The following is a 13415-nucleotide window of genomic DNA, read 5'->3' on the forward strand; positions in this document are numbered from 1 at the left end:
GTAAGTTAATTTACCGTGGATAAGTTTTCTCACATTTTCGCTCAGCTCACGAACAACGAGCGTAAATCTGGGGATGACTTATCGTAGGTTTTACTCTCTCCAGATATCAAAAGAAGACAGCTATAGGTTTGCACCCGTGAGAAGAGGCCGTGTAAAGGGAGCGTCTGCACAGAGAAAATTCACAACAGCATGGGAGGGGAATGGAAGGCTGAATAGCTTGCGGTGCTGTGGGTGATGTGAAGAGGACAACAAAGTAATTATGGGACGACTAAGGATAGACATAGAAGTGGGAGAGCGAGTGAGAAAGAACAGGAGACGGAGGAGAAGGAGGAGATGAAGTAGAAGAAGAAGAAGAAGGGGGTTTGGGGGGTGTAGTGACCTGCTGGAGTCTCCAGCACGCCATGGTAGTTAATTAGCCCCTGACTGTGACATATTCTGCAACCATCTGGAACAGAAAGGAACTTTTATCATTTGGCTGTCTGTCTACCTGTCCAGCTTCACATTCGTACATCTGTTAATTTTACTTTGTGTGATTCTCTTTGTTATTCCATATGTCTGCTTTCTGTGTCTCTTAACTGACTATAAAAGCTCTGCTTCTTGCTTATATGTAAATCTATTTGTCAGTCAATCTGTCTGGGCTCTATCTTCCAGCTGTCTGCCATATTGAGTGAGGACCCTGATGAGTCTCTGTGGTATAGTTACATATTCATTATATGTACACATACTAGCTACAGAATCACACACAGTGGAGGAGTCGATTCCTTCAGCTGCATTTTTCTCATTTTCCACAAGGGGTCATGATTACACTAAAAAGACAGTAAGTTCACACTAAGACCTGCAGTCATTTGTCTTTGTAATCAGACTCTGTGGGTTGCTTTTATAGCCTGTTTATGCAGTCCTGTTTGATAGTGGCAATACAGCAGTGTTTGTACAGTCTTGTTAGGACTGACGGATGCATGGAAATAAAAGTCATTTCATGGAGAACGACAAATAGTGATGATAAAGGTTTTAAGTTTTATTTCTAAAATAGGCAGCTAAAAGTATATAATGCTAAGACTCACATGCATTTACAAGACTACTTCATTAACAGCTAATTAGTAGTAAATTGCCCTCTGCTAACTGAACAGGTTACACCAAACAATAGCTGCTGCCAATGGCTTCAGTCATTAGAACCAAAAAGTGGACAAGCAAACAAAAATAAAAACAATTGTCACATTAAATCTTTTTTTTGTTTTTTAAATGGCCACCTTGTACATTCTCCTTACATTTTATTTATTTACATGTTTTTGTTTTTGTTCTCCCAACCAAATAGACACCTTTATAGTATCAGATATGAGTAGCTTTGAAAGAATCACAAAGTTTTTAATATATTCTAATTTCAAAATTTTCAGTATAGCCATACATTTTCTTAAACATTTGTTTTGCAGATAAAAGTCTGAAATTAGTTAAGCTGGCTTTAGCAGTAGGCTAACAGTTAGTAGTAGTTGTGGTGATTGTCATCTTGTAGTTTACCTCTGTTAAAAATGGTGTTTAGGCCAACTAAATGTTTCTTTACTCTCATGATTAATACAAAAAAAGTATAAATAATATTAGATTTTAAAAAATACATAATTTACATGACTAAGCAGGATAGTTGTTTGAGTTTAGATAATAAATGTAGATTAACTTTTTGGGAAAGTGGCTCCTTAAGGCATTTCACCTAATTAAACTGGTAGATAAACTTAATTGTCTTCTATTACATGTAATTAATTTTAAGGAAACATTAATTTAACTTTATTTTATTCTATTGTATCACCCGGTGCTCTATCAAAGCCGAGTTTAAAAAAAAAAAATGGCGTCTCACTCAACTAAACTTCATTTCCCACAGTGCTCCGCTCTGGAGTGCACGTGTCACCGCTGCCAGCGGACCGGACTGAACGTCACATTCCTGCATTCCCTTTTTCCTCAGTGTGGGACGTCGGAGTTACACTACACAGCTAATCCTCTTTTCCCCTCGTCGTTTTAAGAAACACACCCATGACACGGCGGATTTGATCTCGGGGGGGAGAACCCGGGTTCGCCAGGAGTCACAATCTCACTTCGGGTAAGGATTTATGCGGTTTTAAGCCGGTGGAGGTGTCTGTCGGTCTCATTGCTCCAGCCGTTGTAACCAGATAACAGTTTTATAAGATGCGCGCCGATTTGCTGCCGGTTGCCTCCGTGTGCGACCTGCTCGCGCTTTGACTCCCTCTCGCAGACCTGTTGATGTGGCTCCGGTAACGGTGAGCGGTCTGACTCCGTAATTCGTGGCCTGTTGTTTACTGTTGTACTTGGGAGCTAACGTTAGCCGGCTGGTTAGCCGCAAAGCTTGCGTCACCATTGTTACCGGTGATACGCGGGCGGACACGGCAGGGCGTGGAGCCGCCTCCAGATGTGTCTTTGTCCCACTGACAGGGACATTGTGCTGCGGGCTTTCTGCTCACTCTGCCGGTAACGTCCTGCCGTGAAACGCCGCCAGGCTAACGGATATAAACACTGCTAGCATCCCAGACAGCATGGGCGTGGCTATAAGTGCCAAATAGAAGGAAAACTGTCGCTAACGTGATGATGGAAATGTTATTGTCGTTTATTACTGTGGCTGCAGTAACGTTATCTTCTACCGGTGTGGCAGGAATGAAGGGAAGAGTCGGGTTAAATCTTAGATGTCAGTGTGCAGTGGAAAGGAGCTGAGCTAGCTGCAGATCAGCAGCCTGCCTCAGCTGCTGACCCTCACAACAAAGACTGGGTTACAACTGCTGCTGTGGCAGGACAGAAGGACAGCACTGAAAATACTGATATGTTTTCAGTTTCAGTAGTGTTTGCCATCTCCTGATTTAGAGGAAGCAGTTGAAGTGATTGATTTGTTTAGTTAGTTGTCATTATGTTTAATTAGTATGGGATGAATCCAAACCTAACTTGGTCTCCTACCCTAAAGATCTGTAAAATCATCATGATTCATTCACAAGCTTGCCAAATGGAGGAGTCTGATCAGGGGCGGGACAATTAACTGATTTCTAATTGAAATTAAATTCTAGCAATGATTTTATCCCATGACAAAAGCTGCAATTTAGGATGCACGTTAAGCAGCCTGTAGGGTTGAAGCTGGTGTGTCAGTGGTTTTGCACATTCATGCCGTCCTCCTTGTGTGACAGCTGCGCTTTTTACGGTCTCTCATAGGGTCATTGTCTATCACACCTTGAACATTAAACCGAAGTTTGACTGTTAAGAAAATCTATCCCAAACTGAATCGCAATGTCTGTCTGAAAGATTACAATTCAATATTTCCCCCCGGTCATCCAGTCCCAGTTTGCCCTACAGGCGTCCAGACTGTTTGTTCCAAGGTTGGACTTAAGTCCAGCTCGCTTGTAACATTCCTGTGATTCCTGAAACCGATTGGATCACAGTGACTTTAACGTGGTGATGGAATGTTTGCATGCTGCCACAAGTCACGGGAGCAGACGTCCCTCGAGCCTCAATTAGACGAGATTATGTCCCACTTCAATGCAGAGAAGCGAGACCAAGTTTGCCTGATGTGTCTTTGACAGACGGCGTTATTAGTGGAGAACTGAAAACTATTTACTGAATAGGAATCACAGTGAGAGGAAGTGTGTTCCTTTGGGTAAAGTGTATCTTCACTCACAGTGTATGATCCTCACCCACGTTACTGTGGTGCCTCAGCTGGAGTCATATGCTAATACTCTTGTCTGCAAAGTGGTAAGTCTGGTTCAGCCAGTGTCTCAGTCTGTACCCAGGATTCATTGTACCAAGACTGTTGTTTAGTCAGCCCAGACTGACATGTTTGTTGATTTTTATGGCTTCTGTGAAGATGGCACGGTGACGTATGTATAGTTTAATACAAAGTATGTTCATGAATTAGATGTTAATGGCTTTGGTTTTATCTTTTAAGTCCAGATGTGCTTCTCCAAAGTTGTTTCTAATATGGAGAATGGCATGTTTGTGCCTGGGAGTGCCCGAGGTTGAATGTAGGCTTAGACTTGTCAGGAAATGTCAGGGTATGTCTATAAGCGAACCTTGATCATATGTTTACATTATCACCATCAGCCATTTAACTGAGGACAAAGTGATTATCTGATACCACATTTGCTGCATATCAATAACAGACTGTGGATTCTACATGTTGTTACAGTCAGGAAATATTGGGCTAATGAATCCAGGTGTTCCGGGTCTTTTTTTTAATACTCAAAATGAATATATCCTCAGTTGAGATGTTGCATTTTACCCAGACTGCCTAACGATTTGTAGATTGATCTCCCAGTAATAGAAAAAATGAGTCCTGCTGATGTGTGGACTTGGCCTGAAATACAGTTTCATTCAAGAAGAGTCAGTGCATCGTCATCACCCCTGTGATCTGCTGGCCCAGCACATGTGAGTGCTGCACTGATGTGAGGAATGATTGCGGCTGTGAACTCTGCCCTCAGGGGTCAAACAGTATCACCTAATTAAAGACTGACCTTAGTGTAATAGCAGCGATTAATGATGTCTGGTTTTACTGAAGTATGTAACTCCTCCCTCTGTGCCTAACGGTAAAGTGAACACTAGGAAATGAGGTTGAGTTCAGGGTTGTAACGAACCCCCAGTCATAAGCATGCAGCGTTTTTGAAGAATGTTGGAGCAAACATCGCCGCATGCTATAGAGAGAGTGGGAGTAGCCTGCAGAAAACTGGAGCAGCCTGAGTCAGGCTGCGTAGCAGAGATTTAGCCTCATTTCAGTGGGAACCGCTGCTCATTATGTTGCCTGTGTTGCATGGATGAGTGAGTGGGAAAAGAGTAAATGAGGAGAGGGAGATTACACGGGTCATGATTTAGAAAAACGTACAGCAGGTCTGTGTGAGGGGAGATATCAGGTGGTGGCTTAAAGCTGAAAACAGAAGGCCTTTACCTTAGTGCAGGAATGCAGAGTGGCTCTACAGCATGTTATGTAGCCTCTGTCTCTTTCCAGCAAGCAGTTGTTCCACTATTGTCACCGTTATGGCTAACCTTTTGTCACTCGTTTTGCCATCATCCCATGTGTTCAGCCCCGACCAATAATGGCCAGCGCTCTGTTATGGACCAGCCTTTGTTGCGTCTCTTTTCACCTTTGCTTCTGTTCAGCTTTGAGGTCTCAGAACTGCTACCTCCAAACATGTTGTGAAGCCCGTGACCGGTTTTACACACTCTCATTTGTTTGCCAGGACTCTGTGTGTGCATGAATCCGAACAGAATAGCACTGTGGGGCTATAGTCCCACAGTTCACAGGACTGCACAGGCCCAATCCTCTTTCATTATGCCACTGCAGGGACGCAGAGGGACAATGAACTTATTGTTTCAAGTGTGCACACATCCTTGGACCCCCTGTGTGGCCTGAGCAGACTATCTGCTACTGTTCTGTTCCTCTAGATTCAGGTCATACACTGCACACATAAATAGTTTAGCTCACCTGTTGCTCTGCCAGCTGACAAGGTTCTATTTATTTTGCCTATTTCACTGACGTCTTGCAGATGTATCGCCTGAGTTCCTTGACGGTACTCTAAAGTGCTGCAGTTAGCAGTCTTTCATTTCCATCTCCATTATCCAGCGCCACTGTGTAGGAAAAGATTCTATTAAGGAATTCTTGATTGATTGGTACTGGCTACATGAAGCTAGACGTTTTTCCACAATGTCGCAAGAGAGTAAAAAAAGTTGAAGTTATATGAATTTACATTTAAAGTATTGCTGAAAATTGTTTTGTTACTATTTGTTTGTGCTGTAGAAGAAGCCAGGCTCATTCATACCCTGTCCAATTCTCACACAGCCGTTGTACCTTTCAGCAATAGTATACGAGATTCAGTATTCTTTATTTGCACATACAATATATGCGCAGCTGTGCTAAAATTGCCTGTAGTCACACACCAGCTGAAATGTCAAAATCTTTGGATTACATTCTTGTCTGGTACTGCAGCACCAATTAAACTTTCATGCAGCTGACGTTTCTGCTCAGAAAAGTCTACATTTCTGGGGCTGCGCAGAATTGACGTTGCAGTATTTTGTTTTCTGTAATATACGTTGTGACCTGGGAAAGAAAATAATCGGAAATTTTCACTAGATGACTTGAGCAACCCTGTTTGAAAAGAATGAATCGTCCTGGAATGACTGAGGGGATTTTGTAGGAAAGTGCATCTGCATCGAAAATAAAAAGAAATTAAATTAGGCTGAAAGAAGCTGTTTGAAACCTTTCTCACATGGTGTATCTCAGGCAAAGGCATCCAAATGATTATTATTTTTTTGCTTTGTGTGGCACTCATATCTGGCTTTCCACTCGTCATACAAAGCTTTGTGGTGCTGATTTAAATATTCAAACAAATGAGATGTGTTGGCTCTTGTAGTGACAGCAAATGCAAGATGCTGTCGACAGACTACCATCATCCTTTCTGTAGCTGAAATACTTCTTTTATAACCAAATCTTCCTTTTTAATGCTTCTCCTGTTCCTGACTCATTGCATATGTTTAGCCTGCAAGTCACCCAACTCTGTGTCTTGCAAATAAAGTAAAAAAACACAACAAAACAAACCCGTCAGTGTATTCAAGAACTGTTGAAGTACATTAACTCTTGGGGCTAAATCGAGCTGTGTGCTTTCTCCATCGAACCAGTTCTTATATCTACTATAACAAATATCGCTACTGAATAATTAAACTTAAAGGCACGCTGTAGCTCTCCTGCTCTCAAAATAGACTTCTGCAAATTATATTTAAACCCAAGTGTGAGTTTGTTGAGCCAGCCAGCCAGCCAGCCAGTCGGTAGTAGAGCAGATTAGACATATTACCAGCTCTCTCTGCATGGGGTGAGAACATTGACTTGGACTCCCACTGGGGAGACTGGGTCTCATGTTGTACTTTGTTTGGGTTGTAAGGATTATGCTTCTTACTGTTTGGCTGTTGTGTAACCATATGAAAGGCTGCAAATCACTGCTTGCTTGCGGTTGTTTTACTGCATTCACAATAAATGTCGCGCTGCTGTACGTTCTGCATTCGTTCCATTAGCGTTGAACTCTTCTCGGTGAATCTAAAAAGAAACTCCAGAGTGGTGGTGGAGGGGTCTTAACATATGGAAAAAAGTGAGTGATCAGCATAAACAGCGTTGCTAGAACATGCTCTAACACAAGTATGCAATGCTCCTCATTCTCTGAGCGCTCTGGGGATGTGTGAATTCACACCTGGCTTTCTGAACTACATACCAAATGCCATGTTCGTAGTTTCTCCAGAAGTCTTCTCTGGAGTCTATGATCATGAGAAGATTTTAAATTTCAATAACTAAGACTTTAAGTGAGCGCAGAGAAACTTTCATGAAACATGTCTACTTCTGTGCACTGAAAGTCAAGCATGAAGCAACACTACATATATTTGAGATATTTGATTACAGATATTACATTCAGACTCTCTGCTTTTTGGTCATTTATCCTATCTTATCTCACACACAGACCCTATCTGTCTCTGCCGGTCAAACAAAGAAACAGTGTGCCGTCCAGTGCCACGCTGTGTCTGTCTGGCCAGTTTAGTGTCTGTCTGAATGGTGCTGGGCTTCGGGCACAGTTTTCGGCGTGGGCAACTGTAGCACAGGCTGCCTCGCGTTCTGCAGCGTTGATCTTTCTCCGCTGGTCTGGTCGTGTCGCTGCCTCTGACAGGTATCCCGGCGCCTCACTGCACATTGTTAGCGCGCCACTCAGTTCTTAGGTTGTAGAAAAAGCTTTGGTGATAATGTGTTCAGTGTTGGCGGCTGCTTCATCGCTGTGATCATGCAAAAATGTGGATGGTCTCTAGACGCGTCTTTGATTTATTCAGCGGCTCCAATACACAAAGTTGGCAGTTTATTAGGTGCACTTATCTAAAACTGATGCAATAAAGTCTACCTCCATGACGTTTATGGTGTTCTGTTTTCCGCATTTGTAGCAATAGACTAAAAAAACTTAAACCGAACATTGTGCATGCTGTGAAAGTAGAATTTAACGCAAGACTGCTCTGTTTGATAGCACTAGTTTAATTTGTAGCTAATAAGTGGGAAACGCTTGTAGAATGAACCTAAATGTAATGGTTCTTATTCTGATCAGTCTAACAACAACTCCTGAGAGCGTATGACAGAATGTGTGAAACTGCTCATTTAGTGTATAGAGCAGATCCAGTTACATCGCCTGAAGGAGGTATTTCAACAACACTTTTTGATGTCCACATGTGTTGCACGCTGATATGCCCGTTCTTGAGCACCAGCCTAGTAAGCGAAGTTAAAAGTGTGGCCAGGACAGGATGGCAGGCAGCTCTTTGTTGGAACAGCTGGTGGAATTGAGGGAAAGAAAAAGGGTGGAGACAGGAAGGAGCAGGGGAGGAGTCTGGAGTTTTGCGGGATAGTAGGCTGAAAAATATAGCTGGAGAAGGGAAAGGGGAGTGAAACCGGCACAGAGAAAGGAGTAAGGAAAGGAGGAGGCGGTGTATAACGCTGTGATGACCCTCGTTGCTCCAAACCACAGACAATACATGTGAACACTGTGGCAGTTCAAAAACCGCTGCAACAAATTGCTTCAGCAGATCTTTGTCTGACTTTCTCTCTTGGTCTGCTCACCACAATTTGGCTTCGGTTTGCACTCATTCTAGATGAGCTAGTCAGTTAATCAAAGAGTTCATGAACAGAAACTATTTTGATGACGAATTGATTAATCATTTAAGTTGGTTGTTAAGCTGAAATGACAAATATTCACTGTTTTCAACTTCTAGATTGCAAATATTTGCTGGTTTGCTTTGTTGTATTTGATGTTAGGCAAAATTATTTTGGGGGTTTAGAGTGCAGATTGAATAAAATAAGCAGTTCTTCACTGATTTAGCTTTGGACTTCTGTAACATTGTGAGATCTGAATTGGGAAGCCTAAAAAAAAAAAATATTTGATGCAGCTGAACCATGTAAACACTTGTTTTTCTTTTCCTACATGCTAGAACTGAGCAATTTGAGGAACATGTGTCAGCAATTTTTCTAACAAATATAAGGAAATTTGTCATTTTTAAAAAAAAAGCTTTAGTCTAATATTTATTGTGTAATGTTTTAAAGCATGTGATGGATCCTTACCACATGAGACGCCATCAAAATATTAACAGCTGCTCTGTATGTTAATGCAAGGATGAGGACTTAAAGATATTGATTGCTTCAAGCTTATATTTATTTTTTATTGCATATGAGATCACACATGTGACTGCGGTAATGTATATAAAGTAGTGATATTAGAAAATCTAATAAGTCCAGTTAGAAAAATGTAGGACCTTTCTGTTCTTCATCTGTGACATTAACAGGTCAGTCATTCATGACTCAGGAGCAAAACTGACAATTTGCATATTCTGCAATCAAGTTAAATGAATTAAAGGTACCTTCTGGGTCACAGACGCTGCATAACATACATCCTAAATTGCAGCCTTTTTGATTTGCTAATTGCATTGTTTCAAAATGTGATTTTGATTTAAGCATGATTAGTTGTTCAGTCCTATTAAACCCTGTCTTCTTTGTTCAAACTTAGCATCTGCATGATGTGCAATGCAGCAGGATTTTAAACAATTGCCAGACACAATGGTCAGAGATTTGGGTGTTTTCATGCTAACAGCTCCCATTGTACCCTCAGCAACTAGCTTCAGGCAGAAATCAATTCTTTCTATCGACACAACCCCAGATTTTTTCCCCCCTTTAGACTTGCATCGTTATGATTGCCAGTGAGGTGAAACGCAAGCAGATTTTTTTGAATGATTTCCCTCATCATTTGCATCACTTCCTTGTAATCTGAGAGCCTATAATGTTGTTGATTCATCCTTCACTGTGTGCAGTGGGAAGATGAAACCTGTGCTTGGTAAAATCTGAAATGCCTTGTGATGCTATTTGTGTTCCTGACCTTGCAGAGTTTGTGTCTGTGTTTAGTTTACCATTAGAGGAGCCACTAGCCTGCAGTCCTTCTTTGTGTTTGCTTTTCTTACGTCCGCCTAATACAGCAGCCCTTTCTTTGTCTGGGTCAGATGAAATCCTTGCTTTAATCTCCTCCCAGCCTCCTTCTCTCTCCGGCACCCTTCAGGGATGATGGTAGTGTGGCGTGTTGACTCTCACATGAGCAAATGTGTGCTACCTTGAAACATCAAACTGATGTTATTTTAAAACCTGCTTCTCCTCCGCCAGAACAGCACCGAAGTAATAAGCAGAAAATCAGACTCACTATGAAAGCAGAACTTAACAGATTACTGGAGTGATATGTTGTGAAACGCTGTGTGGACTTTGAGTCCCATTTCACAGACAACATGCAGAAGCGGTGTTTGCTTTCGATATTGAAGTTGATGTCACTTGAACGGGGCTGGTGATTTGTTGGTCTTGCACGGTAGGGACATAAAGGTTTTGCAAGTTTTACAGACTAAAATAGAAAAATTTAGACATGTCAAGACAAAAAGATGGAGTGCTAGATGCTAGTTGTCTTAATGGAAGAGTCAATAACTATTGGCAGCTGTTTCCCCTTTGGCAGTAATTCTATACTACGTGTCAAGGACAACAGTAGGGCATCTGACTGGGCTGCAGCCACCACCAATATGCATCTATCAACCCCAGTGTTTCATCCAGACTACTATTATTGAATGTGTCTCCTTTTGTTGAAATTGTGTTGAGATTAAGGTGACCCTGCTCTATTAACTTCACAGTTGGAGTGAATAAACAGGGATGAAAATATAAAAAGTTCATTGCTGTTTTTCCCTCACTTGTTTAAATTCTCAACATCAAACATACAGTACCTCACTGATAATGAACACTGTGAGCTTTGTACATCTACTGTTTATTGCAGTGTGGTTGCATAGATGTGCACTAGATTGTACAGGAATGCATGATAAATAGAAAACATGAATGAAGTTGCAACATCTTAATGTCAGTTAATTTTTTGTGTTCGCTGTTCTGCCTGCAGGTTGTTGGCTGTGGTTGTGCGTTGGATTGGCTGAGAACCTGGAGGGTAGCATGACTTGAATGATAGGGTGAGATCTGTTGTTTTTAAGCTGAGGTGGTGACAGACGGCGTTGTGACATGTTTAGTTTTTGGGATGGCCCATAATCTACCTGAGGGCTGTACTATGAAGCAAGATGACAGGGTTGATAAAAGTGTACGTTGCGTTGCCATGGGAAACCTGCATACCTATTTTATGTGAACACACAGTCTGATGATGGAAGCCTAAATGAACAAGGCAAGTTCATAACTACTGTTGTGATAGTCATTATCTCTGAGTGCGGTTTTATGTTTTGTTGAGCTGGTTTACGCAAAGAAAGCCAGGTTATATTAAACCTGCTTCATGGTACAGCCCTCGAGGAAAAAAACAAACTTAACCAGCAGTTGTCTTAAAGTGAACTCAAATTATGCACATTGCAGCGTCTATAAATTTCAATAGCAACAATAGCAGTCAATCAGACAAAGAGACGCATCTAAACTTCCATACAAAGGTGGAATTCGAGCACACATATAAATATGTGTATACTCATGTACCTATGTAAGCTTTTACTTGTACACATGCTCATAAAGGGCTCTACAATGCTGGCAAACACTGACTGTAAGTAACTCTAATGTTACTTATTCTGTAATTATTGAATGTTGTTGTTGTTGTAGTTCATTATTTAATGTGTTAACTTAAATCTGTCATGTATTAATGTTTTTAATTTTGTTATTTCACATAAATTGGAAGTGCTTTTATTTTGAAGGGACATCAGACGGAAATTATGGAAACTGAAAAAATTTAACGCCAACGGTAAAGTAACGGCAACCTAAAGAGACAAAAAACATAAAAGGGAGAACGGGAGAGAATAATGAATTTAGCGGCAACACGGTAAAACTTTAATTGTGTCAATCAGAATCAAACAAAATAGTCAGGTTGCCACGTATAATGACAACAGTTGCAAGAACAACCCAACCAAGTGTGTGACCAACAATTGCTCTGAAAAGAATCAAATAAAGTGTCCTAATGGGACTTTTTTGCCAAAGTTGAAACCACATGATTTTATCTGTTCTCTATTAATGGAGCATTTAAACATTAATATTGCAGTCGAGCCAAAATCAAGATCAGGGATTATTGTTTTATTAATTGTGCAACAAAACAAACAAAAAATCTCTGGGTATCCAAGGACCCGTTAATTGTAGTCAATGATATCAGACAGGTTTCAGGTCAATGCCGAAATGGTATGTGGTGCAGCCCTGACGTAGTAGCTCATGTGGGTGTGTCTTTTCTGGAGCCTACTAGCTGCAAATCACGAGGCTAATCAGGACCCCGGTACTAATGTTTGGATGGATTACATTGTTGACATGTATGGATTATAATATTGACACTAGGTCATATTAGGACGTCTTGACCTGCTACATAGGGTGAAGAGATTAAAGCATTAGTCCCAAATGTGCAGAAAGAGAAGCAGCAGTGATGAGTAGGGAGATTCTGAAGTGCCAAAATGACCTTGAGCAGTAGACTGGTTCAGGTTTCAGTCTCTTGCTCAATGAAGGTCCTGTGGCTGAACCTGAGGTCTGATCTTCCAGAGGAGCATTTTCATCTCCGCTTCATTAACGCAAAACAGTAGCTGTAGTAGTTGTTAGTATTGCTGGTAGTTTTCAAAAAAGAGTCTAAAGATGCTGTGTTGTTTTTTCTTTAGTTGATCTCAGTTTTGTCTTTACTCTGCTGTGCTGCTGTTTGATAAGATACAGAGTGAAGCAGCAGGCGAGATCAGATTTGTGTTCAAGGATAGACCGCAGACAGTCTTTAGGATATACCTCTCTCCTATATGTGGCATTAAATAGCCCTGCAGCGAAAACCAAAACAAAGGCTTTAGACCTTGTGTGGCTGACTTTTTGGCTGCAAATGCACAGGGCTCCCCAATGAGTCCCCAGGGCTCAGCAGATACCATTCTGCGTGCTCCAGCCATAAATCCTCTTTGCATGGCTGGTGATCAAGCCATGATGTAAAGGAGCTTAGCAGTCATAGACAGGCAGGCAGGAAGCTGCTTCCCTGTTGGCCAGGGGTCAGGTGATTACACACAACACTGACAGTAGAGAGAGAGAGAGAGAGAGGGAGGACGAGAGAGACAGCAAGGTAGAAAAACAAACAGAGAAATGACCACGCAGAGGTGTGTGAACGGTGACCACGGGGAGTTTGGGCGAAGAACTTAGCAGAGATGACTCAGAGGTTTCTCATAAAATGGATCTGACATAATCTAAGTGACAGCCAGAACCTGCTTCAGCTCCAGACAGTTTTGCTTGTTTGTCAGAAGCAAGCAGTGCATATATGGATGTTTGCTGACAGCAGGGAGGTTCTGTACCATCTCTGAATGTTGGGAACTTGAGGGGGATCAAGGTGAGAGAAATGCATATCGCTGTTCCCGCCACTTAAGGCTGCAAG

At 41.6% G+C, this 13415-nt stretch overlaps 1 protein-coding gene across 1 annotated transcript in view; it reads left to right on the top strand.

The window, feature by feature from the left end:
• Nucleotides 1-1953: 1953 nt before the first annotated feature.
• ctif (CBP80/20-dependent translation initiation factor) overlaps nt 1954-13415 on the top strand; it is a 65258-nt gene continuing 53796 nt past the window's right edge. Inside the window, exon 1 of the mRNA XM_008296741.1 lies at nt 1954-2083. The gene's annotated coding sequence lies outside the window, so the exon portion shown is untranslated. The remainder of the gene's footprint in view (nt 2084-13415) is intronic.

The sequence above is a fragment of the Stegastes partitus genome, unplaced genomic scaffold, assembly GCF_000690725.1.
Source record: "Stegastes partitus isolate 25-593 unplaced genomic scaffold, Stegastes_partitus-1.0.2 Scaffold1149, whole genome shotgun sequence".
In the NCBI taxonomy this organism is placed as follows: Eukaryota; Metazoa; Chordata; class Actinopteri; family Pomacentridae; genus Stegastes; species Stegastes partitus.